This window comes from Pseudorasbora parva, chromosome 20 (genome assembly GCF_024679245.1).
Source record: "Pseudorasbora parva isolate DD20220531a chromosome 20, ASM2467924v1, whole genome shotgun sequence".
Lineage (NCBI taxonomy): Eukaryota > Metazoa > Chordata > Actinopteri > Cypriniformes > Gobionidae > Pseudorasbora > Pseudorasbora parva.
In genome coordinates, this window is record NC_090191.1 from 14,544,760 (window position 1) to 14,565,636 (window position 20,877).

Here is a 20,877-nt window from a genome sequence, read left to right on the forward strand (position 1 = left end):
CGTAACTCAGCCCAACATTCACAAGGGCCAGTGGTTCAGTAGTAGAGAACATGCTTTGCATGTATGAGCTCCTGGGTACAATCTCAGCGTCTCCAAGGAAAGTTGTAGAATTAAAAAGTTTTATTTTTTATTTTTTTTGCAACAAAGGTCCTGGTTTCAATCCCCAGCAATTTAAAGGAATGTGGAACTTTCCATTAGCCTCACACATGCAAAGTATATGCTCTACCATTGAGCTACTGCCTCTTGTGAAGGTTGTGGTGAGTTACATGTCCCTTTTACTCAAGCTAGCATTTCAAAGCAATGTGGAACTTTCCACTCGCCTGCAGGAAACTTGCGTTAGTCCATCAGGGGATGTAGCTCAGTGGTAGAGCACATGCTTTGCATGTATGAGTTCCTGGGTTCAATCCCCAGCATCTCCAAGAAAGTCATCCTTTAACTCAAAACTTTATCTGTTGCACATCTCTCTCTGCCAAATTTATATTTTGAAAAATAGCAACTAGCTTGAGTACAAGGCAAATGTAACTCAGCACAGCTTTCTCAAGTGCCAGTAGCTCAGTGGTAGAGCATATGCTTTGCATGCATGTGGTCATGGGTTCAATCCCCAGCTACTCCAAAGGATATTGTCCTTCAACACTAAGCTTTATCTGTTGCGCATCTCTCACTGCCTAATTTATATTTGGAAAAATAGCAACTAGCTTGAATATAAGGTACATGTAACTCAGCCCAACCTTCACAAGTCCAGTGGCTCAGTGGTAGAGCGCATGCTTTGTATGTATGAGCTCCTGGGTTCAATCCCCAGTGTCTCCAAGGAAAGTTGTAGAATTGAAAAGATTTATTTTTTATTTTTTTTGCAACAAAGGTCCTGGTTTCAATCCCCAGCAATTTAAAGGAATGTGGAACTTTCCATTAGCCTCACACATGCAAAGTTTATACTCTACCATTGAGCTACTGCCCCCTGTGAAGGTTGTGGTGAGTTTCATGTCCCTTTTACTCAAGCTAGCATTTCTTAGCAATGTGGAACTTTCCACTCGCCTGCAGGAAACTTTCTTCAGTCCATCAGGGGATGTAGCTCAGTGGTAGAGCGCATGCTTTGCATGTATGAGGTCCTGGGTTCAATCCCCAGCATCTCCAAGAAAGTCATCCTTTAACTCAAAGCTTTTTCTGTTGCACATCTCTCTCTGCCTAATTTTTTAGTTGGGAAATTTGCATCTAGCTTGAGTACAAGGCACTTGTAACTCAGCCCAACATTCACAAGGGCCAGTGGTTCAGTGGTAGAGAACATGCTTTGCATGTATGAGCTCCTCGGTTCAATCTCAGCGTCTCCAAGGAAAGTTGAAGAATTGAAAAGATTTATTTTTTATTTTTTTTGCAACAAAGGTCCTGGTTTCAATCCACAGCAATTTAAAGGAATGTGGAACTTTCCATTAGCCTCACACATGCAAAGTATATGCTCTACCATTGAGCTACTGCCCCTTGTGAAGGTTGTGGTGAGTTTCATGTCCCTTTTACTCAAGCTAGCATTTCAAATCAATGTGGAACTTTCCACTAGCCTGCAGGAAACTTGCTTCATTCCGTCAGGGGATGTAGCTCAGTGGTAGAGCGCATGCTTTGCATGTATGAGGTCCTGGGTTCAATCCCCAGCATCTCCAAGGAAAGTTATCATTTAACTCAAACCTTTATCTGTTGCACATCTCTCTCTGCCTAATTATTTAGTTGGGAAATTAGCATCTAGCTTGAGTACAAGGCACATGTAACTCAGCCCAACATTCACAAGGGCCAGTGGTTCAGTGGTAGAGCATATGCTTTGCATGCATGTGGTCATGGGTTCAATCTCCAGCAACTCCAAGGATAGTTATACTTCACCTCAAAGCTTTATCTGTTGTGCATCTCTCTCTGCCTAATTTATATTTGGAAAAATGGCAGCTAGCTTGAGTATAAGGTACATGTATCTCAGCTTAACCTTCACTAGGGTCAGTGGGTTCAATCCCCAGCGTCCTGGGTTCCTGGGGTCCTGAACCCCTAGGGTCCTGGGTTCAATCCCCAGCGTCTCCAAAGAAAGTTCCTGTGTCACCACGTAGAATTGTAAAGTTGTTTTGTTGGATTTTTTTTGCAACAAATGTCCTGGGTTCAATCCCCAGCATTTTAAAGCAATTTGGAACTTTCCTTTAGCCTCATACATGCAAAGCATATACTCTACCATTGAGCTACTGCCCCCTGTGAAGGTTGTGGTGAGTTTCATGTCCCTTTTACTCAAGCTAGCACTTCAAAGCAATGTGGAACTTTCCACTAGCCTGCAGGAAACTTGCTTCACTCCATCAGGGGATGTAGCTCAGTGGTAGAGCGCATTCTTTGCATGTATGAGGTCCTGGGTTCAATCCCCAGCATCTCCAAGGAAAGTTTTCCTTTAACTCAAACCTTTATCTGTTGCACATCTCTCTCTGCCTAATTATTTAGTTGGAAAATTAGCATCTAGCTTGAGTACAAAGCACATGTAACTCAGCCCAAAATTCACAAGGGCCAGTGGTTCAGTGGTACAGCACATGCTTTGCATGTATGAGCTCCTGTGTTCAATCTCAGCGTCTCTAAGGAAAGTTGTAGAATTGAAAAGTTTTATTTTTTATTTTTTTTTGCAACAAAGGTCCTGGTTTCAATCCCCAGCAATTTAAAGGAATGTGGAACTTTCCATTAGCCTCACACATGCAAAGTATATGCTCTACCATTGAGCTACTGCCTCTTGTGAAGGTTGTGGTGAGTTACATGTCCCTTTTACTCAAGCTAGCATTTCAACGCAATGTGGAACTTTCCACTAGGCTGCAGGAAACTTGCTTCAGTCCATCAGGGGATGTAGCTCAGTGGTAGAGCGCATGCTTTGCATGTATGAGGTCCTGGGTTCAATCCCCAGCATCTCCAAGGAAAGTTATCCTTTAACTCAAACCTTTATCTGTTGCACATCTCTCTCTGCCTAATTCTTTAGTTGGGAAATTTGCATCTAGCTTGAGTACAAGGCACTTGTAACTCAGCCCAACATTCACAAGGGCCAGTGGTTCAGTGGTAGAGAACATGCTTTGCATGTATGAGCTCCTGGGTTCAATCTCAGCCTCTCCAAGGAAAGTTGTAGAATTGGAAAGTTTTATTTTTTATTTTTTTTGCAACAAAGGTCCTGGTTTCAATCCCCAGCAATTTAAAGGAATGTGGAACTTTCCATTAGCCTCACACATGCAAAGTATATGCTCTACCATTGAGCTACTGCCCCTTGTGAAGGTTGTGGTGAGTTTCATGTCCCTTTTACTCAAGCTAGCATTTCAACGCAATGTGGAACTTTCCACTAGGCTGCAGGAAACTTGCTTCAGTCCATCAGGGGATGTAGCTCAGTGGTAGAGCGCATGCTTTGCATGTATGAGGTCCTGGGTTCAATCCCCAGCATCTCCAAGGAAAGTTTTCCTTTAACTCAAACCTTTATCTGTTGCACATCTCTCTCTGCCTAATTATTTAGTTGGAAAATTAGCATCTAGCTTGAGTACAAAGCACATGTAACTCAGCCCAACATTCACAAGGGCCAGTGGTTCAGTGGTACAGCACATGCTTTGCATGTATGAGCTCCTGGGTTCAATCTCAGCGTCTCCAAGGAAAGTTGTAGAATTGAAAAGTTGTTTTTTTTTTTTTTGCAACAAAGGTCCTGGTTTCAATCCCCAGCAATTTAAAGGAATGTGGAACTTTCCATTAGCCTCACACATGCAAAGTATATGCTCTACCATTGAGCTACTGCCCCTTGTGAAGGTTGTGGTGAGTTACATGTCCCTTTTACTCAAGCTAGCATTTCAACGCAATGTGGAACTTTCCACTAGCCTGCAGGAAACTTGCTTCAGTCCATCAGGGGATGTAGCTCAGTGGTAGACCGCATGCTTTGCATGTATTAGGTCCTGGGTTCAATCCCCAGCATCTCCAAGGAAAGTTTTCCTTTAACTCAAACCTTTATCTGTTGCACATCTCTCTCTGCCTAATTATTTAGTTGGAAAATTAGGAAACTTAGGAATTTTAGTAGGAATTAGGAAACTTGCTTCAGTCCATCAGGGCATGTAGCTCAGTGGTAGAGCGCATGCTTTGCATGTATGAGGACCTGGGTTCAATCCCCAGCATCTCCAAGAAATTCATCCTTTAACTCAAAGCTTTATCTGTTGCACATCTCTCTCTGCCAAATTTATATTTGGAAAAATAACAACTAGCTTGAGTACAAGGCACATGTAACTCAACACAGCTTTCTCAAGTGCCAGTAGCTCAGTGGTAGAGCATATGCTTTGCATGCATGTGGTCATGGGTTCAATCTCCAGCAACTCCAAGGATAGTTATACTTCACCTCAAAGCTTTATCTGTTGTGCATCTCTCTCTGCCTAATTTATATTTGGAAAAATGGCAGCTAGCTTGAGTATAAGGTACATGTATCTCAGCCCAACCTTCACTAGGGCCAGTGGCTCAGTGGTAGAACACATGCTTTGCATGTATGAGCTCCTGGTGCTTTATCTGGTGCTCTACCATTGAGCTACTGCCTCTTGTGAAGGTTGTGGTGAGTTACATGTCCCTTTTTACTCAAGCTAGCATTTCAACGCAATGGGGAACTTTCCACTAGGCTGCAGGAAACTTGCTTCAGTTCATCAGGGGATGTAGCTCAGTGGTAGAGCGCATGCTTTGCATGTATGAGGTCCTGGGTTCAAACCCCAGCATCTCCAAGGAAAGTTATCCTTTAACTCAAACCTTTATCTGTTGCACATCTCTCTCTGCCTAATTTTTTAGTTGGGAAATTAGCATCTAGCTTGAGTACAAGGCACTTGTAACTCAGCCCAACATTCACAAGGGCCAGTGGTTCAGTGGTAGAGAACATGCTTTGCAAGTATGAGCTCCTGGGTTCAATCTCAGCGTCTCCAAGGAAAGTTGTAGAATTGAAAAGCTTTATTTTTTATTTTTTTTGCAACAAAGGTCCTGGTTTCAATCCCCAGCAATTTAAAGGAATGTGGAACTTTCCATTAGCCTCACACATGCAAAGTATATGCTCTACCATTGAGCTACTGCCCCTTGTGAAGGTTGTGGTGAGTTTCATGTCCCTTTTACTCAAGCTAGCATTTCAAAGCAATGTGGAACTTTCCACTAGCCTGCAGGTAACTTGCTTCATTCCGTCAGGGGATGTAGCTCAGTGGTAGAGCGCATGCTTTGCATGTATGAGGTCCTGGGTTCAATCCCCAGCATCTCCAAGGAAAGTTATCATTTAACTCAAACCTTTATCTGTTGCACATCTCTCTCTGCCTAATTATTTAGTTGGGAAATTAGCATCTAGCTTGAGTACAAGGCACATGTAACTCAGCCCAACATTCACAAGGGCCAGTGGTTCAGTGGTAGAGCATATGCTTTGCATGCATGTGGTCATGGGTTCAATCTCCAGCAACTCCAAGGATAGTTATACTTCACCTCAAAGCTTTATCTGTTGTGAATCTCTCTCTGCCTAATTTATATTTGGAAAAATGGCAGCTAGCTTGAGTATAAGGTACATGTATCTCAGCCCAACCTTCACTAGGGCCAGTGGCTCAGTGGTAGAACACATGCTTTGCATGTATGAGCTCCTGGGTTCAATCCCCAGCGTCTCCAAAGAAAGTTCCCGTGTCACCACGTAGAATTGTAAAGTTGTTTTGTTGGATTTTTTTTGCAACAAATGTCCTGGGTTCAATCCCCAGCATTTTAAAGCAATTTGGAACTTTCCTTTAGCCTCATACAGGCAAAGCATATACTCTACCATTGAGCTACTGCCCCCTGTGAAGGTTGTGGTGAGTTTCATGTCCCTTTTACTCAAGCTAGCATTTCTTAGCAATGTGGAACTTTCCACTCGCCTGCAGGAAACTTGCTTCAGTCCATCAGGGGATGTAGCTCAGTGGTAGAGCGCATGCTTTGCATGTATGAGGTCCTGGGTTCAATCCCCAGCATCTCCAAGAAAGTCATCCTTTAACTCAAAGCTTTTTCTGTTGCACATCTCTCTCTGCCTAATTTTTTAGTTGGGAAATTTGCATCTAGCTTGAGTACAAGGCACTTGTAACTCAGCCCAACATTCACAAGGGCCAGTGGTTCAGTGGTAGAGAACATGCTTTGCATGTATGAGCTCCTCGGTTCAATCTCAGCGTCTCCAAGGTAAAGTTGTAGAATTGAAAAGATTTATTTTTTATTTTTTTTGCAACAAAGGTCCTGGTTTCAATCCCCAGCAATTTAAAGGAATGTGGAACTTTCCATTAGCCTCACACATGCAAAGTATATGCTCTACCATTGAGCTACTGCCCCTTGTGAAGGTTGTGGTGAGTTTCATGTCCCTTTTACTCAAGCTAGCATTTTAAAGCAATGTGGAACTTTCCACTAGCCTGCGGGAAACATGCTTCAGTCCATCAGGGGATGTAGCTCAGTGGTAGAGCGCATGCTTTGCATGTATGAGGTCCTGGGTTCAATCCCCAGCATCTCCAAGGAAAGTTTTCCTTTAACTCAAACCTTTATCTGTTGCACATCTCTCTCTGCCTAATTATTTAGTTGGAAAATTAGCATCTAGCTTGAGTACAAAGCACATGTAACTCAGCTCAACATTCACAAGGGCCAGTGGTTCAGTGGTACAGCACATGCTTTGCATGTATGAGCTCCTGGGTTCAATCTCAGCGTCTCCAAGGAAAGTTGTAGAATTGAAAAGTTTTATTTTTTATTTTTTTTTTGCAACAAAGGTCCTGGTTTCAATCCCCAGCAATTTAAAGGAATGTGGAACTTTCCATTAGCCTCACACATGCAAAGTATATGCTCTACCATTGAGCTACTGCCTCTTGTGAAGGTTGTGGTGAGTTACATGTCCCTTTTACTCAAGCTAGCATTTCAACGCAATGTGGAACTTTCCACTAGGCTGCAGGAAACTTGCTTCAGTCCATCAGGGGATGTAGCTCAGTGGTAGACCGCATGCTTTGCATCTATGAGGTCCTGGGTTCAATCCCCAGCATCTCCACGGAAAGTTATCCGTTATCCTTAAACCTTTATCTGTTGCACATCTCTCTCTGCCTAATTTTTTAGTTGGGAAATTTGCATCTAGCTTGAGTACAAGGCACTTGTAACTCAGCCCAACATTCACAAGGGCCAGTGGTTCAGTAGTAGAGAACATGCTTTGCATGTATGAGCTCCTGGGTACAATCTCAGCGTCTCCAAGGAAAGTTGTAGAATTAAAAAGTTTTATTTTTTATTTTTTTTGCAACAAAGGTCCTGGTTTCAATCCCCAGCAATTTAAAGGAATGTGGAACTTTCCATTAGCCTCACACATGCAAAGTATATGCTCTACCATTGAGCTACTGCCTCTTGTGAAGGTTGTGGTGAGTTACATGTCCCTTTTACTCAAGCTAGCATTTCAAAGCAATGTGGAACTTTCCACTCGCCTGCAGGAAACTTGCGTTAGTCCATCAGGGGATGTAGCTCAGTGGTAGAGCACATGCTTTGCATGTATGAGTTCCTGGGTTCAATCCCCAGCATCTCCAAGAAAGTCATCCTTTAACTCAAAGCTTTTTCTGTTGCACATCTCTCTCTGCCTAATTTTTTAGTTGGGAAATTTGCATCTAGCTTGAGTACAAGGCACTTGTAACTCAGCCCAACATTCACAAGGGCCAGTGGTTCAGTGGTAGAGAACATGCTTTGCATGTATGAGCTCCTCGGTTCAATCTCAGCGTCTCCAAGGAAAGTTGTAGAATTGAAAAGATTTATTTTTTATTTTTTTTGCAACAAAGGTCCTGGTTTCAATCCCCAGCAATTTAAAGGAATGTGGAACTTTCCATTAGCCTCACACATGCAAAGTATATGCTCTACCATTGAGCTACTGCCCCTTGTGAAGGTTGTGGTGAGTTTCATGTCCCTTTTACTCAAGCTAGCATTTTAAAGCAATGTGGAACTTTCCACTAGCCTGCGGGAAACATGCTTCAGTCCATCAGGGGATGTAGCTCAGTGGTAGAGCGCATGCTTTGCATGTATGAGGTCCTGGGTTCAATCCCCAGCATCTCCAAGGAAAGTTTTCCTTTAACTCAAACCTTTATCTGTTGCACATCTCTCTCTGCCTAATTATTTAGTTGGAAAATTAGCATCTAGCTTGAGTACAAAGCACATGTAACTCAGCCCAACATTCACAAGGGCCAGTGGTTCAGTGGTACAGCACATGCTTTGCATGTATGAGCTCCTGGGTTCAATCTCAGCGTCTCCAAGGAAAGTTGTAGAATTGAAAAGTTTTATTTTTTATTTATTTTTTGCAACAAAGGTCCTGGTTTCAATCCCCAGCAATTTAAAGGAATGTGGAACTTTCCATTAGCCTCACACATGCAAAGTATATGCTCTACCATTGAGCTACTGCCTCTTGTGAAGGTTGTGGTGAGTTACATGTCCCTTTTACTCAAGCTAGCATTTCAAAGCAATGTGGAACTTTCCACTAGGCTGCAGGAAACTTGCTTCAGTCCATCAGGGGATGTAGCTCAGTGGTAGACCGCATGCTTTGCATCTATGAGGTCCTGGGTTCAATCCCCAGCATCTCCATGGAAAGTTATCCGTTATCCTTAAACCTTTATCTGTTGCACATCTCTCTCTGCCTAATTTTTTAGTTGGGAAATTTGCATCTAGCTTGAGTACAAGGCACTCGTAACTCAGCCCAACATTCACAAGGGCCAGTGGTTCAGTAGTAGAGAACATGCTTTGCATGTATGAGCTCCTGGGTACAATCTCAGCGTCTCCAAGGAAAGTTGTAGAATTAAAAAGTTTTATTTTTTATTTTTTTTGCAACAAAGGTCCTGGTTTCAATCCCCAGCAATTTAAAGGAATGTGGAACTTTCCATTAGCCTCACACATGCAAAGTATATGCTCTACCATTGAGCTACTGCCTCTTGTGAAGGTTGTGGTGAGTTACATGTCCCTTTTACTCAAGCTAGCATTTCAAAGCAATGTGGAACTTTCCACTCGCCTGCAGGAAACTTGCGTTAGTCCATCAGGGGATGTAGCTCAGTGGTAGAGCACATGCTTTGCATGTATGAGTTCCTGGGTTCAATCCCCAGCATCTCCAAGAAAGTCATCCTTTAACTCAAAACTTTATCTGTTGCACATCTCTCTCTGCCAAATTTATATTTTGAAAAATAGCAACTAGCTTGAGTACAAGGCAAATGTAACTCAGCACAGCTTTCTCAAGTGCCAGTAGCTCAGTGGTAGAGCATATGCTTTGCATGCATGTGGTCATGGGTTCAATCCCCAGCTACTCCAAAGGATATTGTCCTTCAACACTAAGCTTTATCTGTTGCGCATCTCTCACTGCCTAATTTATATTTGGAAAAATAGCAACTAGCTTGAATATAAGGTACATGTAACTCAGCCCAACCTTCACAAGTCCAGTGGCTCAGTGGTAGAGCGCATGCTTTGTATGTATGAGCTCCTGGGTTCAATCCCCAGTGTCTCCAAAGAAATTTGTTGAATTGTAAGGATTTTTTTGTATTTTTTTTGCAAAAAACTTTTGCAAAAAAGGTCCTGGGTTCAATCCCCAGCATTTAAAGCAATTTGGAACTTTCCATTAGCCTAATACATGCAAAGCATATGCTCTACCATTGAGCTACTGCCCCTTGTGATGGTTGTGGTGAGTTTCATGTCCCTTTTACTCAAGCTAGCATTTCAAAGCAATGTGGAACTTTCCACTAGCCTGCAGGAAACTTGCTTCAGTCCATCAGGGGATGTAGCTCAGTGGTAGAGCGCATGCTTTGCATGTATGAGGTCCTGGGTTCAATCACCATTTCCAAGGAAAGTTTTCCTTTAACTCAAACCTTTATCTGTTGCACATCTCTCTCTGCCTAATTATTTAGTTGGAAAATTAGCATCTAGCTTGAGTACAAGGCACATGTAACTCAGCCCAACATTCACAAGGGCCAGTGGTTCAGTGGTAGAGCACATGCTTTGCATGTATGAGCTCCTGGGTTCAATCTCAGCATCTCCAAGGAAAGTTGAAGAATTGAAAAGTTTTATTTTTTATTTTTTTTGCAACAAAAGTCCTGGTTTCAATCCCCAGCAATTTAAAGGAATGTGGAACTTTCCATTAGCCTCACACATGCAAAGTATATGCTCTACCATTGAGCAACTGCCTCTTGTGAAGGTTGTGGTGAGTTACATGTTCCTTTTACTCAAGCTAGCATTTCAACGCAATGTGGAACTTTCCACTAGGCTGCAGGAAACTTGCTTCAGTCCATCAGGGGATGTAGCTCAGTGGTAGAGTGCATGCTTTGCATGTATGAGGTCCTGGGTTCAATCCCCAGCATCTCCAAGAAAGTCATCCTTTAACTCAAAGCTTTATCTGTTGCACATCTCTCTCTGCCAAATTTATATTTGGAAAAATAACAACTAGCTTGAGTACAAGGCACATGTAACTCAACACAGCTTTCTCAAGTGCCAGTAGCTCAGTGGTAGAGCATATGCTTTGCATGCATGTGGTCATGGGTTCAATCTCCAGCAACTCCAAGGATAGTTATACTTCACCTCAAAGCTTTATCTGTTGTGCATCTCTCTCTGCCTAATTTATATTTGGAAAAATGGCAGCTAGCTTGAGTATAAGGTACATGTATCTCAGCCCAACCTTCACTAGGGCCAGTGGCTCAGTGGTAGAACACATGCTTTGCATGTATGAGCTCCTGGGTTCAATCCCCACCGTCTCCAAAGAAAGTTCCCGTGTCACCACGTAGAATTGTAAAGTTGTTTTGTTGGATTTTTTTGCAACAAATGTCCTGGGTTCAATCCCCAGCATTTTAAAGCAATTTGGAACTTTCCTTTAGCCTCATACATGCAACGCATATACTCAACCATTGAGCTACTGCCCCCTGTGAAGGTTGTGGTGAGTTTCATGTCCCTTTTACTCAAGCTAGCACTTCAAAGCAATGTGGAACTTTCCACTAGCCTGCAGGAAACTTGCTTCAGTCCATCAGGGGATGTAGCTCAGTGGTAGAGCGCATGCTTTGCATGTATGAGGTCCTGGGTTCAATCCCCAGCATCTCCAAGGAAAGTTTTCCTTTAACTCAAACCTTTATCTGTTGCACATCTCTCTCTGCCTAATTATTTAGTTGGAAAATTAGCATCTAGCTTGAGTACAAAGCACATGTAACTCAGCCCAACATTCACAAGGGCCAGTGGTTCAGTGGTACAGCACATGCTTTGCATGTATGAGCTCCTGGGTTCAATCTCAGCGTCTCTAAGGAAAGTTGTAGAATTGAAAAGTTTTATTTTTTATTTTTTTTGCAACAAAGGTCCTGGTTTCAATCCCCAGCAATTTAAAGGAATGTGGAACTTTCCATTAGCCTCACACATGCAAAGTATATGCTCTACCATTGAGCTACTGCCTCTTGTGAAGGTTGTGGTGAGTTACATGTCCCTTTTACTCAAGCTAGCATTTCAACGCAATGTGGAACTTTCCACTAGGCTGCAGGAAACTTGCTTCAGTCCATCAGGGGATGTAGCTCAGTGGTAGACTGCATGCTTTGCATGTATGAGGTCCTGGGTTCAATCCCCAGCATCTCCAAGAAAGTCATCCTTTAACTCAAAGCTTTTTCTGTTGCACATCTCTCTCTGCCAAATTTATATTTTGAAAAATAACAACTAGCTTGAGTACAAGGCACATGTAACTCAGCACAGCTTTCTCAAGTGACAGTAGCTCAGTGGTAGAGCATATGCTTTGCATTCATGTGGTCATGGGTTCAATCCCCAGCTTCTCCAAGGAAAGTTCCCGTCTTACCACGTAGAATTGTAAAGTTATTTTGTTGGATTTTTTTGCAACAAATGTCCTGGGTTCAATCCCCAGCATTTTAAAGCAATTTGGAACTTTCCTTTAGCCTCATACATGCAAAGCACCTGCTCTACCATTGAGCTACTGCCCCTTGTGAAGGTTGTGGTGAGTTTCATGTCCCTTTTACTCAAGCTAGCATTTCAAAGCAATGTGGAACTTTCCACTAGCCTGCAGGAAACTTGCTTCAGTCCATCAGGGGATGTAGCTCAGTGGTAGAGCGCATGCTTTGCATGTATGAGGTCCTGGGTTCAATCCCCAGCATCTCCAAGGAAAGTTATCCTTTAACTCAAACCTTTATCTGTTGCACATCTCTCTCTGCCTAATTATTTAGTTGGGAAATTAGCATCTAGCTTGAGTACAAGGCACATGTAACTCAGCACAGCTTTCTCAAGTGACAGTAGCTCAGTGGTAGAGCATATGCCTTGCATTCATGTGGTCATGGGTTCAATCCCCAGCTTCTCCAAGGAAAGTTCCTGTGTTACCACGTAGAATTGTAAAGTTATTTTGTTGGATTTTTTTGCAACAAATGTCCTGGGTTCAATCCCCAGCATTTTAAAGCAATTTGGAACTTTCCTTTAGCCTCATACATGCAAAGCACCTGCTCTACCATTGAGCTACTGCCCCTTGTGAAGGTTGTGGTGAGTTTCATGTCCCTTTTACTCAAGCTAGCATTTCAAAGCAATGTGGAACTTTCCACTAGCCTGCAGGAAACTTGCTTCAGTCCATCAGGGGATGTAGCTCAGTGGTAGAGCGCATGCTTTGCATGTATGAGGTCCTGGGTTCAATCCCCAGCATCTCTAAGGAAAGTTATCCTTTAACACAAACCTTTATCTGTTGCACATCTCTCTCTGCCTAATTATTTAGTTGGGAAATTAGCATCTAGCTTGAGTACAAGGCACTTGTAACTCAGCCCAACATTCACAAGGGCCAGTGGTTCAGTGGTAGAGAACATGCTTTGCATGTATGAGCTCCTGGGATCAATCTCAGCGTCTCCAAGGAAAGTTGTAGAATTGAAAAGTTTTATTTTTTATTTTTTTTTGCAACAAAGGTCCTGGTTTCAATCCCCAGCAATTTATAGGAATGTGGAACTTTCCATTAGCCTCACACATGCAAAGTATATGCTCTACCATTGAGCTACTGCCTCTTGTGAAGGTTGTGGTGAGTTACATGTCCCTTTTACTCAAGCTAGCATTTCAACGCAATGTGGAACTTTCCACTAGGCTGCAGGAAACTTGCTTCAGTCCATCAGGGGATGTAGCTCAGTGGTAGAGCGCATGCTTTGCATGTATGAGGTCCTGGGTTCAATCCCCAGCATCTCCAAGGAAAGTTATCCTTTAACTCAAACCTTTATCTGTTGCACATCTCTCTCTGCCTAATTTTTTAGTTGGGAAATTAGCATCTAGCTTGAGTACAAGGCACTTGTAACTCAGCCCAACATTCACAAGGGCCAGTGGTTCAGTGGTAGAGAACATGCTTTGCATGTATGAGCTCCTGGGTTCAATCTCAGCGTCTCCAAGGAAAGTTGTAGAATTGAAAAGTTTTATTTTTTATTATTTTTGCAACAAAGGTCCTGGTTTCAATCCCCAGCAATTTAAAGGAATGTGGAACTTTCCATTAGCCTCACACATGCAAAGTATATGCTCTACCATTGAGCTACTGCCCCTTGTGAAGGTTGTGGTGAGTTTCATGTCCCTTTTACTCAAGCTAGCATTTCAAAGCAATGTGGAACTTTCCACTAGCCTGCAGGAAACTTGCTTCATTCCGTCAGGGGATGTAGCTCAGTGGTAGAGCGCATGCTTTGCATGTATGAGGTCCTGGGTTCAATCCCCAGCATCTCCAAGGAAAGTTATCATTTAACTCAAACCTTTATTTGTTGCACATCTCTCTCTGCCTAATTATTTGGTTGGGAAATTAGCATCTAGCTTGAGTACAAGGCACATGTAACTCAGCCCAACATTCACAAGGGCCAGTGGTTCAGTGGTAGAGCATATGCTTTGCATGCATGTGGTCATGGGTTCAATCTCCAGCAACTCCAAGGATAGTTATACTTCACCTCAAAGTTTAATCTTTTGTGCATCTCTCTCTGCCTAATTTATATTTGGAAAAATGGCAGCTAGCTTGAGTATAAGGTACATGTATCTCAGCCCAACCTTCACTAGGGCCAGTGGCTCAGTGGTAGAACACATGCTTTGCATGTATGAGCTCCTGGGTTCAATCCCCACCGTCTCCAAAGAAAATTCCTGTGTCACCACGTAGAATTGTAAAGTTGTTTTGTTGGATTTTTTTTGCAACAAATGTCCTGGGTTCAATCCCCAGCATTTTAAAGCAATTTGGAACTTTCCTTTAGCCTCATACATGCAAAGTTTATACTCTACCATTGAGCTACTGCCCCCTGTGAAGGTTGTGGTGAGTTTCATGTCCCTTTTACTCAAGCTAGCATTTCTTAGCAATGTGGAACTTTCCACTCGCCTGCAGGAAACTTTCTTCAGTCCATCAGGGGATGTAGCTCAGTGGTAGAGCGCATGCTTTGCATGTATGAGGTCCTGGGTTCAATCCCCAGCATCTCCAAGAAAGTCATCCTTTAACTCAAAGCTTTTTCTGTTGCACATCTCTCTCTGCCTAATTTTTTAGTTGGGAAATTTGCATCTAGCTTGAGTACAAGGCACTTGTAACTCAGCCCAACATTCACAAGGGCCAGTGGTTCAGTGGTAGAGAACATGCTTTGCATGTATGAGCTCCTCGGTTCAATCTCAGCGTCTCCAAGGAAAGTTGAAGAATTGAAAAGATTTATTTTTTATTTTTTTTGCAACAAACGTTCCTGGTTTCAATCCACAGCAATTTAAAGGAATGTGGAACTTTCCATTAGCCTCACACATGCAAAGTATATGCTCTACCATTAAGCTACTGCCCCTTGTGAAGGTTGTGGTGAGTTTCATGTCCCTTTTACTCAAGCTAGCATTTCAAATCAATGTGGAACTTTCCACTAGCCTGCAGGAAACTTGCTTCATTCCGTCAGGGGATGTAGCTCAGTGGTAGAGCGCATGCTTTGCATGTATGAGGTCCTGGGTTCAATCCCCAGCATCTCCAAGGAAAGTTATCATTTAACTCAAACCTTTATCTGTTGCACATCTCTCTCTGCCTAATTATTTAGTTGGGAAATTAGCATCTAGCTTGAGTACAAGGCACATGTAACTCAGCCCAACATTCACAAGGGCCAGTGGTTCAGTGGTAGAGCATATGCTTTGCATGCATGTGGTCATGGGTTCAATCTCCAGCAACTCCAAGGATAGTTATACTTCACCTCAAAGCTTTATCTGTTGTGCATCTCTCTCTGCCTAATTTATATTTGGAAAAATGGCAGCTAGCTTGAGTATAAGGTACATGTATCTCAGCTTAACCTTCACTAGGGTCAGTGGCTCAGTGGTAGAACACATGCTTTGCATGTATGAGCTCCTGGGTTCAATCCCCAGCGTCTCCAAAGAAAGTTCCTGTGTCACCACGTAGAATTGTAAAGTTGTTTTGTTGGATTTTTTTTGCAACAAATGTCCTGGGTTCAATCCCCAGCATTTTAAAGCAATTTGGAACTTTCCTTTAGCCTCATACATGCAAAGCATATACTCTACCATTGAGCTACTGCCCCCTGTGAAGGTTGTGGTGAGTTTCATGTCCCTTTTACTCAAGCTAGCACTTCAAAGCAATGTGGAACTTTCCACTAGCCTGCAGGAAACTTGCTTCACTCCATCAGGGGATGTAGCTCAGTGGTAGAGCGCATTCTTTGCATGTATGAGGTCCTGGGTTCAATCCCCAGCATCTCCAAGGAAACTTTTCCTTTAACTAAAACCTTTATCTGTTGCACATCTCTCTCTGCCTAATTATTTAGTTGGAAAATTAGCATCTAGCTTGAGTACAAAGCACATGTAACTCAGCCCAAAATTCACAAGGGCCAGTGGTTCAGTGGTACAGCACATGCTTTGCATGTATGAGCTCCTGTGTTCAATCTCAGCGTCTCTAAGGAAAGTTGTAGAATTGAAAAGTTTTATTTTTTATTTTTTTTTGCAACAAAGGTCCTGGTTTCAATCCCCAGCAATTTAAAGGAATGTGGAACTTTCCATTAGCCTCACACATGCAAAGTATATGCTCTACCATTGAGCTACTGCCTCTTGTGAAGGTTGTGGTGAGTTACATGTCCCTTTTACTCAAGCTAGCATTTCAACGCAATGTGGAACTTTCCACTAGGCTGCAGGAAACTTGCTTCAGTCCATCAGGGGATGTAGCTCAGTGGTAGACTGCATGCTTTGCATGTATGAGGTCCTGGGTTCAATCCCCAGCATCTCCAAGAAAGTCATCCTTTAACTCAAAGCTTTTTCTGTTGCACATCTCTCTCTGCCAAATTTATATTTGGAAAAATAACAACTAGCTTGAGTACAAGGCACATGTAACTCAGCACAGCTTTCTCAAGTGACAGTAGCTCAGTGGTAGAGCATATGCTTTGCATTCATGTGTTCATGGGTTCAATCCCCAGCTTCTCCAAGGAAAGTTCCCGTCTTACCACGTAGAATTGTAAAGTTATTTTGTTGGATTTTTTTGCAACAAATGTCCTGGGTTCAATCCCCAGCATTTTAAAGCAATTTGGAACTTTCCTTTAGCCTCATACATGCAAAGCACCTGATCTACCATTGAGCTACTGCCCCTTGTGAAGGTTGTGGTGAGTTTCATGTCCCTTTTACTCAAGCTAGCATTTCAAAGCAATGTGGAACTTTCCACTAGCCTGCAGGAAACTTGCTTCAGTCCATCAGGGGATGTAGCTTAGTGGTAGAGCGCATGCTTTGCATGTATGAGGTCCTGGGTTCAATCCCCAGCATCTCCAAGGAAAGTTATCCTTTAACTCAAACCTTTATCTGTTGCACATCTCTCTCTGCCTAATTATTTAGTTGGGAAATTAGCATCTAGCTTGAGTACAAGGCACATGTAACTCAGCACAGCTTTCTCAAGTGACAGTAGCTCAGTGGTAGAGCATATGCCTTGCATTCATGTGGTCATGGGTTCAATCCCCAGCGTCTCCAAGGAAAGTTCCTGTGTTACCACGTAGAATTGTAAAGTTATTTTGTTGGATTTTTTTGCAACAAATGTCCTGGGTTCAATCCCCAGCATTTTAAAGCAATTTGGAACTTTCCTTTAGCCTCATACATGCAAAGCACCTGCTCTACCATTGAGCTACTGCCCCTTGTGAAGGTTGTGGTGAGTTTCATGTCCCTTTTACTCAAGCTAGCATTTCAAAGCAATGTGGAACTTTCCACTCGCCTGCAGGAAACTTGCTTCAGTCCATCAGGGGATGTAGCTCAGTGGTAGAGCGCATGCTTTGCATGTATGAGGTCCTGGGTTCAATCCCCAGCATCTCCAAGGAAAGTTATCCTTTAACTCAAACCTTTATCTGTTGCACATCTCTCTCTGCCTAATTATTTAGTTGGGAAATTAGCATCTAGCTTGAGTACAAGGCACTTGTAACTCAGCCCAACATTCACAAGGGCCAGTGGTTCAGTGGTAGAGAACATGCTTTGCATGTATGAGCTCCTGGGATCAATCTCAGCGTCTCCAAGGAAAGTTGTAGAATTGAAAAGTTTTTTATTTTATTTTTTTTTGCAACAAAGGTCCTGGTTTCAATCCCCAGCAATTTATAGGAATGTGGAACTTTCCATTAGCCTCACACATGCAAAGTATATGCTCTTCCATTGAGCTACTGCCTCTTGTGAAGGTTGTGGTGAGTTACATGTCCCTTTTACTCAAGCTAGCATTTCAACGCAATGTGGAACTTTCCACTAGGCTGCAGGAAACTTGCTTCAGTCCATCAGGGGATGTAGCTCAGTGGTAGAGCGCATGCTTTGCATGTATGAGGTCCTGGGTTCAATCCGCAGCATCTCCAAGGAAAGTTATCCTTTAACTCAAACCTTTATCTGTTGCACATCTCTCTCTGCCTAATTTTTTAGTTGGGAAATTAGCATCTAGCTTGAGTACAAGGCACTTGTAACTCAGCCCAACATTCACAAGGGCCAGTGGTTCAGTGGTAGAGAACATGCTTTGCATGTATGAGCTCCTGGGTTCAATCTCACCGTCTCCAAGGAAAGTTGTAGAATTGAAAAGTTTTATTTTTTATTTTTTTTGCAACAAATGTCCTGGGTTCAATCCCCAGCATTTTAAAGCAATTTGGAACTTTCCTTTAGCCTCATACATGCAAAGCACCTGCTCTACCATTGAGCTACTGCCCCTTGTGAAGGTTGTGGTGAGTTTCATGTCCCTTTTACTCAAGCTAGCATTTCAAAGCAATGTGGAACTTTCCACTAGCCTGCAGGAAACTTGCTTCAGTCCGTCAGGGGATGTAGCTCAGTGGTAGAGCGCATGCTTTGCATGTATGAGGTCCTGGGTTCAATCCCCAGCATCTCCAAGGAAAGTTATCCTTTAACTCAAACCTTTATCTGTTGCACATCTCTCTCTGCCTAATTATTTAGTTGGGAAATTAGCATCTAGCTTGAGTACAAGGCACTTGTAACTCAGCCCAACATTCACAAGGGCCAGTGGTTCAGTGGTAGAGAACATGCTTTGCATGTATGAGCTCCTGGGATCAATCTCAGCGTCTCCAAGGAAAGTTGTAGAATTGAAAAGTTTTTTTTTTTAGTTTTTTTTGCAACAAAGGTCCTGGTTTCAATCCCCAGCAATTTATAGGAATGTGGAACTTTCCATTAGCCTCACACATGCAAAGTATATGCTCTTCCATTGAGCTACTGCCTCTTGTGAAGGTTGTGGTGAGTTACATGTCCCTTTTACTCAAGCTAGCATTTCAACGCAATGTGGAACTTTCCACTAGGCTGCAGGAAACTTGCTTCAGTCCATCAGGGGATGTAGCTCAGTGGTAGAGCGCATGCTTTGCATGTATGAGGTCCTGGGTTCAATCCCCAGCATCTCCAAGGAAAGTTATCCTTTAACTCAAACCTTTATCTGTTGCACATCTCTCTCTGCCTAATTTTTTAGTTGGGAAATTAGCATCTAGCTTGAGTACAAGGCACTTGTAACTCAGCCCAACATTCACAAGGGCCAGTGGTTCAGTGGTAGAGAACATGCTTTGCATGTATGAGCTCCTGGGTTCAATCTCAGCGTCTCCAAGGAAAGTTGTAGAATTGAAAAGTTTTATTTTTTATTTTTTTTGCAACAAAGGTCCTGGTTTCAATCCCCAGCAATTTAAAGGAATGTGGAACTTTCCATTAGCCTCATACATGCAAAGTATATGCTCTACCATTGAGCTACTGCCCCTTGTGAAGGTTGTGGTGAGTTTCATGTCCCTTTTACTCAAGCTAGCATTTCAAAGCAATGTGGAACTTTCCACTAGCCTGCAGGAAACTTGCTTCATTCCGTCAGGGGATGTAGCTCAGTGGTAGAGCGCATGCTTTGCATGTATGAGGTCCTGGGTTCAATCCCCAGCATCTCCAAGGAAAGTTATCATTTAACTCAAACCTTTATCTGTTGCACATCTCTCTCTGCCTAATTATTTAGTTGGGAAATTAGCATCTAGCTTGAGTACAAGGCACATGTAACTCAGCCCAACATTCACAAGGGCCAGTGGTTCAGTGGTAGAGCATATGCTTTGCATGCATGTGGTCATGGGTTCAATCTCCAGCAACTCCAAGGATAGTTATACTTCACCTCAAAGCTTTATCTGTTGTGCATCTCTCTCTGCCTAATTTATATTTGGAAAAATGGCAGCTAGCTTGAGTATAAGGTACATGTATCTCAGCCCAACCTTCACTAGGGCCAGTGGCTCAGTGGTAGAACACATGCTTTGCATGTATGAGCTCCTGGGTTCAATCCCCAGCGTCTCCAAAGAAAGTTCCTGTGTCACCACGTAGAATTGTAAAGTTGTTTTGTTGGATTTTTTTTGCAACAAATGTCCTGGGTTCAATCCCCAGCATTTTAAAGCAATTTGGAACTTTCCTTTAGCCTCATACATGCAAAGCATATACTCTACCATTGAGCTACTGCCCCCTGTGAAGGTTGTGGTGAGTTTCATGTCCCTTTTACTCAAGCTAGCACTTCAAAGCAATGTGGAACTTTCCACTAGCCTGCAGGAAACTTGCTTCACTCCATCAGGGGATGTAGCTCAGTGGTAGAGCGCATGCTTTGCATGTATGAGGTCCTGGGTTCAATCCCCAGCATCTCCAAGGAAAGTCATCCTTTAACTCAAACCTTTATCTGTTGCACATCTCTCTCTGCCTAATTCTTTAGTTGGGAAATTTGCATCTAGCTTGAGTACAAGGCACTTGTAACTCAGCCCAACATTCACAAGGGCCAGTGGTTCAGTGGTAGAGAACATGCTTTGCATGTATGAGCTCCTCGGTTCAATCTCAGCGTCTCCAAGGAAAGTTGTAGAATTGAAAAGATTTATTTTTTATTTTTTTTGCAACAAAGGTCCTGGTTTCAATCCCCAGCAATTTAAAGGAATGTGGAACTTTCCATTAGCCTCACACATGCAAAGTATATGCTCTACCATTGAGCTACTGCCCCTTGTGAAGGTTGTGGTGAGTTTCATGTCCCTTTTACTCAAGCTAGCATTTTAAAGCAATGTGGAACTTTCCACTAGCCTGCGGGAAACATGCTTCAGTCCATCAGGGGATGTAGCTCAGTGGTAGAACACATGCTTTGCATGTATGAGTTCCTGGGTTCAATCCCCAGCATCTCCAAGAAAGTCATCCTTTAACTCAAAACTTTATCTGTTGCACATCTCTCTCTGCCAAATTTATATTTTGAAAAATAGCAACTAGCTTGAGTACAAGGCAAATGTAACTCAGCACAGCTTTCTCAAGTGCCAGTAGCTCAGTGGTAGAGCATATGCTTTGCATGCATGTGGTCATGGGTTCAATCCCCAGCTACTCCAAAGGATATTGTCCTTCAACACTAAGCTTTATCTGTTGCGCATCTCTCACTGCCTAATTTATATTTGGAAAAATAGCAACTAGCTTGAGTATAAGGTACATGTAACTCAGCCCAACCTT

General features: G+C 42.8%; 23 non-coding genes across 23 annotated transcripts; all 23 read left to right on the forward strand.

Annotated features, from left to right (window-relative positions):
* The first annotated feature begins 1,059 nt into the window (after nt 1-1,059).
* trnaa-ugc (transfer RNA alanine (anticodon UGC)) lies at nt 1,060-1,131 on the forward strand. Its single transcript has one exon. It is a non-coding gene; the product is annotated as a tRNA-Ala (tRNA).
* A 446-nt stretch (nt 1,132-1,577) lies between these two features.
* trnaa-ugc (transfer RNA alanine (anticodon UGC)) lies at nt 1,578-1,649 on the forward strand. Its single transcript has one exon. It is a non-coding gene; the product is annotated as a tRNA-Ala (tRNA).
* Nucleotides 1,650-2,838: 1,189 nt separating this feature from the next.
* Nucleotides 2,839-2,910, forward strand: trnaa-ugc (transfer RNA alanine (anticodon UGC)). Its single transcript has one exon. It is a non-coding gene; the product is annotated as a tRNA-Ala (tRNA).
* A 447-nt stretch (nt 2,911-3,357) lies between these two features.
* trnaa-ugc (transfer RNA alanine (anticodon UGC)) lies at nt 3,358-3,429 on the forward strand. The gene has a single exon. It is a non-coding gene; the product is annotated as a tRNA-Ala (tRNA).
* Nucleotides 3,430-4,652: 1,223 nt separating this feature from the next.
* trnaa-ugc (transfer RNA alanine (anticodon UGC)) lies at nt 4,653-4,724 on the forward strand. Its single transcript has one exon. It is a non-coding gene; the product is annotated as a tRNA-Ala (tRNA).
* A 447-nt stretch (nt 4,725-5,171) lies between these two features.
* Nucleotides 5,172-5,243, forward strand: trnaa-ugc (transfer RNA alanine (anticodon UGC)). The gene has a single exon. It is a non-coding gene; the product is annotated as a tRNA-Ala (tRNA).
* Nucleotides 5,244-5,900: 657 nt separating this feature from the next.
* On the forward strand, nt 5,901-5,972 carry trnaa-ugc (transfer RNA alanine (anticodon UGC)). Its single transcript has one exon. It is a non-coding gene; the product is annotated as a tRNA-Ala (tRNA).
* A 447-nt stretch (nt 5,973-6,419) lies between these two features.
* trnaa-ugc (transfer RNA alanine (anticodon UGC)) lies at nt 6,420-6,491 on the forward strand. Its single transcript has one exon. It is a non-coding gene; the product is annotated as a tRNA-Ala (tRNA).
* A 1,487-nt stretch (nt 6,492-7,978) lies between these two features.
* trnaa-ugc (transfer RNA alanine (anticodon UGC)) lies at nt 7,979-8,050 on the forward strand. The gene has a single exon. It is a non-coding gene; the product is annotated as a tRNA-Ala (tRNA).
* Nucleotides 8,051-10,258: 2,208 nt separating this feature from the next.
* Nucleotides 10,259-10,330, forward strand: trnaa-ugc (transfer RNA alanine (anticodon UGC)). The gene has a single exon. It is a non-coding gene; the product is annotated as a tRNA-Ala (tRNA).
* A 654-nt stretch (nt 10,331-10,984) lies between these two features.
* On the forward strand, nt 10,985-11,056 carry trnaa-ugc (transfer RNA alanine (anticodon UGC)). The gene has a single exon. It is a non-coding gene; the product is annotated as a tRNA-Ala (tRNA).
* Nucleotides 11,057-12,034: 978 nt separating this feature from the next.
* On the forward strand, nt 12,035-12,106 carry trnaa-ugc (transfer RNA alanine (anticodon UGC)). The gene has a single exon. It is a non-coding gene; the product is annotated as a tRNA-Ala (tRNA).
* Nucleotides 12,107-12,567: 461 nt separating this feature from the next.
* Nucleotides 12,568-12,639, forward strand: trnaa-ugc (transfer RNA alanine (anticodon UGC)). The gene has a single exon. It is a non-coding gene; the product is annotated as a tRNA-Ala (tRNA).
* A 448-nt stretch (nt 12,640-13,087) lies between these two features.
* trnaa-ugc (transfer RNA alanine (anticodon UGC)) lies at nt 13,088-13,159 on the forward strand. Its single transcript has one exon. It is a non-coding gene; the product is annotated as a tRNA-Ala (tRNA).
* A 447-nt stretch (nt 13,160-13,606) lies between these two features.
* On the forward strand, nt 13,607-13,678 carry trnaa-ugc (transfer RNA alanine (anticodon UGC)). Its single transcript has one exon. It is a non-coding gene; the product is annotated as a tRNA-Ala (tRNA).
* Nucleotides 13,679-14,335: 657 nt separating this feature from the next.
* trnaa-ugc (transfer RNA alanine (anticodon UGC)) lies at nt 14,336-14,407 on the forward strand. The gene has a single exon. It is a non-coding gene; the product is annotated as a tRNA-Ala (tRNA).
* Nucleotides 14,408-14,854: 447 nt separating this feature from the next.
* trnaa-ugc (transfer RNA alanine (anticodon UGC)) lies at nt 14,855-14,926 on the forward strand. The gene has a single exon. It is a non-coding gene; the product is annotated as a tRNA-Ala (tRNA).
* Nucleotides 14,927-16,634: 1,708 nt separating this feature from the next.
* Nucleotides 16,635-16,706, forward strand: trnaa-ugc (transfer RNA alanine (anticodon UGC)). Its single transcript has one exon. It is a non-coding gene; the product is annotated as a tRNA-Ala (tRNA).
* A 461-nt stretch (nt 16,707-17,167) lies between these two features.
* On the forward strand, nt 17,168-17,239 carry trnaa-ugc (transfer RNA alanine (anticodon UGC)). Its single transcript has one exon. It is a non-coding gene; the product is annotated as a tRNA-Ala (tRNA).
* Nucleotides 17,240-18,206: 967 nt separating this feature from the next.
* trnaa-ugc (transfer RNA alanine (anticodon UGC)) lies at nt 18,207-18,278 on the forward strand. The gene has a single exon. It is a non-coding gene; the product is annotated as a tRNA-Ala (tRNA).
* A 448-nt stretch (nt 18,279-18,726) lies between these two features.
* On the forward strand, nt 18,727-18,798 carry trnaa-ugc (transfer RNA alanine (anticodon UGC)). Its single transcript has one exon. It is a non-coding gene; the product is annotated as a tRNA-Ala (tRNA).
* Nucleotides 18,799-19,245: 447 nt separating this feature from the next.
* On the forward strand, nt 19,246-19,317 carry trnaa-ugc (transfer RNA alanine (anticodon UGC)). The gene has a single exon. It is a non-coding gene; the product is annotated as a tRNA-Ala (tRNA).
* A 657-nt stretch (nt 19,318-19,974) lies between these two features.
* trnaa-ugc (transfer RNA alanine (anticodon UGC)) lies at nt 19,975-20,046 on the forward strand. Its single transcript has one exon. It is a non-coding gene; the product is annotated as a tRNA-Ala (tRNA).
* Nucleotides 20,047-20,877: the final 831 nt, after the last annotated feature.